We start from the raw sequence: 6,000 nt of genomic DNA, 5'->3' as shown, positions 1-6,000 counted from the left end.
GACAAGTGAAGGGAAAGGGTAGCGATCGACAACGGTAGGGACAAAAGAAGCAATGAAGCATGAAGTAACAATTGCACAGCGGGAAACAAACACATGCAGCGCGTGGGGAGTCCCCAAACACAGTGGGGAGACACCGCAGCAAGAACAAAGCACGGTTCAACAAAAGAGAAAGGGGACCGGACGGGGAATGGTACCTGTCAAGGAGACAACAAATGCGGGACGAGGGATTCTCCGTAGCAGCACCGAGGGGATGTCACACAGAGGTCGTGCGCCAGCAGGACAAACACAGCAACTACAGGCACAGGAGGTTTATTGCCACGCAAAGGTGCACTTACAGATAGGAATAGTACGTAGTACGTAGTCGTACCCCGGACTGACGTTGTTACAAAAGTTGCTCAAATTGACGACCACCACATTCAATGCAGGCATTGCAGCGTCGCAGGAAATTCTGGCGAACCCTATCAAAAATCCCTGGCATGGTACACACCTCGGCCGATGCTGCAAGTATCCGCGCTACCAATGTTTCCTTGTCAGGCACTGGGGTCTCGTAGACGAGTATTTTCACATGGCCCCACAAGAAGAAATCCATTGGTGTGAGGGCAGGCGAACGGGCGGGCCAGGGGACGGGGCCCTCTCTGCCGATCCAGCGCTGTGGGTAGGTACGGTGCAAAAGGGTTCGCACTGTGCCATCAAAATGTGCAGGCGCTCCATCCAATTGAAACCACATACGATGTCGCACGTTGAGGGTTACATCTTCTAGCAGCTCTGGAAGGACTGATGCAAGAAAGGTGCGATAGAGGCGGCCATTTAAACGTGGTGGCAGCAGGTATGGACCGATACTGTTCATCGATGATACCTGCCCAGATATTCACTGCAAACTGGGTCTGATGGTGCACCTCGACTGCTGCATGTGAATTTTCATAATCCCACACATGGCTGTTTCGGCAATTGAAGATGCCCTCACGGGTGAATGTTGCCTCGTCCGTGAAAAGCACATGGCGCAAAAAACGGGGATCGTCGGTACAAAACTGCAACAGTCGTTGACAGAATTCCACACGTCGTGGGTAATCCCCAGACTGCAACGCGTGGACTCGCTGTGGATGATAGGGATACAGCAGATCATCATGAAGGACACGCCACACTGTCGACTGTGATACTCCCACTGCACGTGCAATGCTACGGGTGCTAGTGGACGGTGTGTCGTCCACGCGAGCAAGTACGTCCTCCTCGACCGCCGCGGTGCGCACATGTCTTGGGTGACCGACATGATGGCCTGCACGTAACACACCCGATTCACCAAGGGTACGGTGCACGTTCGAAAACAACCTGCTGTCGGGTTGTCGCCTCTCCGGATACCGTCCGCGATAAAGGCGTGCAGCTGCTCGGCCATTGCCATCTGCAAGGCCGTAGACAAAATGCATGTCCCTCAGTTCTACAAATGTGTAGCGTTCCATGGTACGTTGAGGATAGTGCCAATTATAGAATACTGTACTGCAGTGCACAGGTGGCACACACACACACACACTGGTCACAACGGCTTCAAAACAACGTACTCAATTGTCGTACGTCAAGCACACCACCACCGCACCGGCTCTTTCACTGACACGCTCCCTGACGCTGCACTTCCAATCAGCCCACACGTCCGCACGGCGCTGTGGTACAATCAACTGACGTTCCTGAGCCACCCGTGCCTGTGCTCTTCACTACCTGACCACTGCCGTCAGGTGGGGCCATGTACTCTGGGGCCTTGTCATCGTGGAACACATGTAGCGTCCTTCATTCTTGCCCCATTCAGCCACAACACGTACTTCGTCCGTCTTCCTCAAGCCAACGGGGAGCACTGCGTACGATCGTGTGGTGTTTGTGTACACCAATGTGGGGTAACCTAGCAGTTGAACAGACGTGCATCCCCCCACGTAGCTTCATTACACGATTGTCCCACGCAGTTTATCTGTCCAGCCTTGCTCGGCCCGGTCTCACACCCACGCGGCAGTGTGCGGCTGCGTTGGTGTGAGGCCACGCTTGGTTTCGGAGCGGAAGGCTGCGGCCGAGGAGGGACTCGAGTTGTTCGGCTGGGGTTGCGCTCGGAAGCAAGCAGCCGCGTCACGTCTGGGAACGGTGTACCTGGTGATCGGGATGGAAACATTCCGACCTCGTCCATTAGTGTCGTCCACCGTACGGAGTGGTGGGGTCCGTACGACACTCCAGCAGCCTTTCGCCCGCTCCCACCCAGCGATGTGCCTCCGGCTTCATTTCTAAGAGGCTGATTGGGCCACATCACGACGTTTGTTACAACGTCAGTACGGGGTACGTGGTCCTATCTGTACGTGCACCTTTCATTAGCAATAACCTCCTGTGCCCGTAGTTGCTGTGTTTGTCCTGCTGGCGCACGACCTCTGTGTGACATCCCCTCGGTGCTGCTACGGGGAATCCCTCGTCCCGCATTTGTTGTATCCATGGCAGGTACCATTCCCCGTCCGGTCCTCTTTCTCTTTTGTTGCACCGTGCTTTGTTCTTGCTGCGTCCCCACTGTGTTTTGGGGACTCCCCTTGCGCTGCACCGCCAGCGCCGCCATTTTTGACCCGAACCATGTACGCGTCTGTTGCCTGTCGAGTGTCACGGACCACTTTGCTTGCATTCTCGGTGTGTTTTTACATCCTACGTCGTCCTCCCGTGGTTCTGCAACCCCGCACTACTTTTCTCGACTTCACTGCGTCAGTCATGGTGTATGTTTCCCGCTGTGCAATTGTTACTTCATGCTTCATAGCTTCTTTTCTCCCTACCGTTCTCGATCGCTACCCTTTCCCTTCACTTGTCTTGCGGGACACTCCTATTTCCTTTGTGGAACCCCATGCGCATGCGTTGCTCAGCTGCCGCCTAGTGTTTTTCGGATGGGCGACTTTGGTGTTCCTTTTGACTTCGTTTGTTCCGCCTTTTATCTTCACTGGTACTGGCTGTACAGAGATGTGAAGTTCATTTTCACACGTTTTCGGCGTTGTCTAGCTCCTCACGGAGGCATCTCTCGGCAAAGTGGAAGGGGAACTTTCGTCTCTATTTCATGGGAGGTATCTGTGGTTTTCGTTTGTACTATACCTTTAGAATCACCCTGTGTATATATATATATATATATATATATATATATATGTGTGTGTGTGTGTGTGTGTGTGGGGGGGGGGGTCACATATTTGTTTTAATTAGTATTCTGCTCGTTCCGCCACCTGAACGCAGCAGCTAGGGCTCAAAGGGCAGTGCAGTTACACCGGAAGAAGGCTCGGAAATGGCAGGCTTCAGAAGTTAACTCATCCAAATTAAATTAAACAGGTATGTGCTCTCTCTAAATTTAAATCATAGTTCACAAATAATTTGATTAAAAGTTTTAAAAGTAGGGGCAGTCTGCTTCAGCCGAGCTCACTCCCTCGCTGGTGACGTCACGCGTTCGTGCAAGATCGGCAATCTTCGGATGTCTTTACCTAATCTCTATGTATCTTGTTAGTTTTCATTACAAACATTCGAGAAAACTAGTCTATTTTTTAATACTATATTTTAAATTCCTATTGTTACTGCATAGCAAGACTACATGACCAATCACAAATAGATTATTTTATTTTAAATGTATATAAGTGGGTAGTCAAGGCAATTATCTTATTATCAACTTACAATTGTAGCTTTTATATTTATCTCGAAAATCTCGGTAGTATGCGAAAATCAACAATATCCGTTTATTTTGATCAAACTCTAGTCTGATATGCCGCAAGGCAGCCATTTGTAATTCGCTAACACATTGATAAGATAATTATAATAATATCTTATCTTGTGTATACGTACCCTAGGAATCTTGGTTTAAATCTTGGGTCTCTTATCACTCAATGTGACTCTACTGATTGCTTCTCCAAGAAAAGGAAAAATACTGTGGAAACTGTGCACACCAAAGGACCACTTTCGTAACCTGATGCAAACGTTGACCACAATAGAAGTAATACTGCAGCTCAGTGGCGTGCCCAGGATTTTCGAAAGGAAGGGTTTACGTGTACTTTTTTAGTAGTCAATACTAATTTTGCCACCTTTATCCGCCTTTGATGTTCTTTTTTTAGGGATACTTGGCCAAAGGGGGCTTTATAAACCCCACCAACAAACCCCCTTGCGCACGCCACTGCTGCAGCTCAAGCAAGATGAGAAAACCCCCGGATAACTCACAGTCCCCGCCGACTCTCAACGGGGAATCGAGCCAAAATGTATTCGAAACTAAAAATTAGCAAATTATAGAAATTATTTTGAATCCAAGTATTTGGAAACAACAAGATACTTATAACGCTAGTAAAAGTTTGAAAACCGAAAAACCTTGCCTTGTAAAATGGGTACCTATAATCATTTACTCTTTACGATAACTGTATTGAAATTAAAATTTACTTTTACTCTTGATTTTACAATGGCTAGCGTAGCCTTTCTTTGTGGTGGATAGTTAAGTACAATGTACCTTACACCGATACCAGCCCCGTACCATGGATTCTTTTGAGGGAGGGGCCAGATCTGAAAACGTGTGTGTGTGTGTCGTTGTGCGCGCGCATATATATGTAAAGAGATTACAAAATACTTGAAATGTGTGTTAGAATTTATTTAATTCATGATTTCTATTACTTACGATGAATAAAATTTCCTACTTATATCCTTTACTCGGCCAATGGGTCACATGTGACCCATAGAAAATACAGAGGTTGTTCCGTCTACGTTTGGCCAATTTCGTTCCTCCCCCCCCCCCCTCCCGGGCAGATTGAACTCACCCGAACTGGCATGTGGCGCTCTGCAGTGTTGTGCAGTGACTGTCTGGGAACGGAGTTGTTTATCCGCGCGGACAAAAATAACGCACAAAACAGGACCATTGTTGTGAGTGTTGTGTAAAATTTTTTTCCAAGTGTGTGGGTTTCCGCTGTGACCAACATGCCGCCCAAACTAAGTCGGTTTTGGGAAGGCCATGTTGCGGCTCTTTATGACGCCCAGTTTAGTGTTTCTGCCATTAGAAAACAGTGCAAGAAGAGTGGTTGCAACATCAGTTTAAGTGGAATAAAAAATGTTATTAAAAAGTACAAGAGCAACGAAGCTCCACCATTTGGATCACCAACGAAGTTGCCTAGGAAGCGGGCCAAGGCCACCCCTACCATGCAGAGGAAACTGCGCAAAATGGCAATGCAAGAAAATCCGCCAACACAAAGGTGTATGGCTAATCGTCTAGACGTGTCTTTGGGGACTGTGAGCCGGACCTTACAAAATCAACTCAAGCTGGAAAAAGTCATGAAAGTTCGCTGCCATCTTCTCACGGATGCCCACCAAAAGGAACGAAAGTGTAACGCCCGGAAGCTGTACGAACGGCATCTGGCAAAACAAAGGTGGAAGCACGTCGTAACGCTCGATGAAGCATGGATTTACCTTTCCGACTGCGGTAAACCGAGAGCCATCATGTACCGAGAGAAAGGCGCAAAGAACTTCAGAAGGTGGGTCCGTGTATGTAAAGAATCCTTCCCAAAAGGGTTCATGGTCGTTACTGGCTACTGTTACCGAGGTAAACTGAAGATTCGTAGGGTGGCGAAGAACTGCAAAATAAACTTGCAGTATTATCAGGAGCAGATCATGCAGCCAATCTACCAGCATGAGATTCCAACAATATACGGAAATGATGCCAATCTGGTGGGCATTCACATGGACAAGGCCTCATCACATACTTCACGATCGTCCCTCGCATTCTACAGGGAGATGGAGGAGGCAAGTGGTATACAGGTGATACCTTTCAATGAGGTACCTGTTAAATCTCCAGATGCAAGTCCTATGGACTATTGTGGATTTGGCTTGCTGAAGCGGGCTTTGGGAAAACGGCGTGTGACAACTGTGGAAGGACTTTGGAAAGCTGTGCAAAGTGAATGGGACAAGATTCCCCTCCCAGTTCTTCAGAGAAGCCTATTACAGTGGAAATTACGCTGTCGGGCTATTGTTAGGAACCAAGGGACACGC

Source organism: Lepisma saccharinum, chromosome 3, assembly GCF_977018435.1.
Source record: "Lepisma saccharinum chromosome 3, izLepSacc3.1, whole genome shotgun sequence".
Classification (NCBI taxonomy): Eukaryota; Metazoa; Arthropoda; class Insecta; order Zygentoma; family Lepismatidae; genus Lepisma; species Lepisma saccharinum.
The sequence above is the reverse complement of the archived record's forward strand: the minus strand, read 5'-3'. Positions refer to the sequence as shown.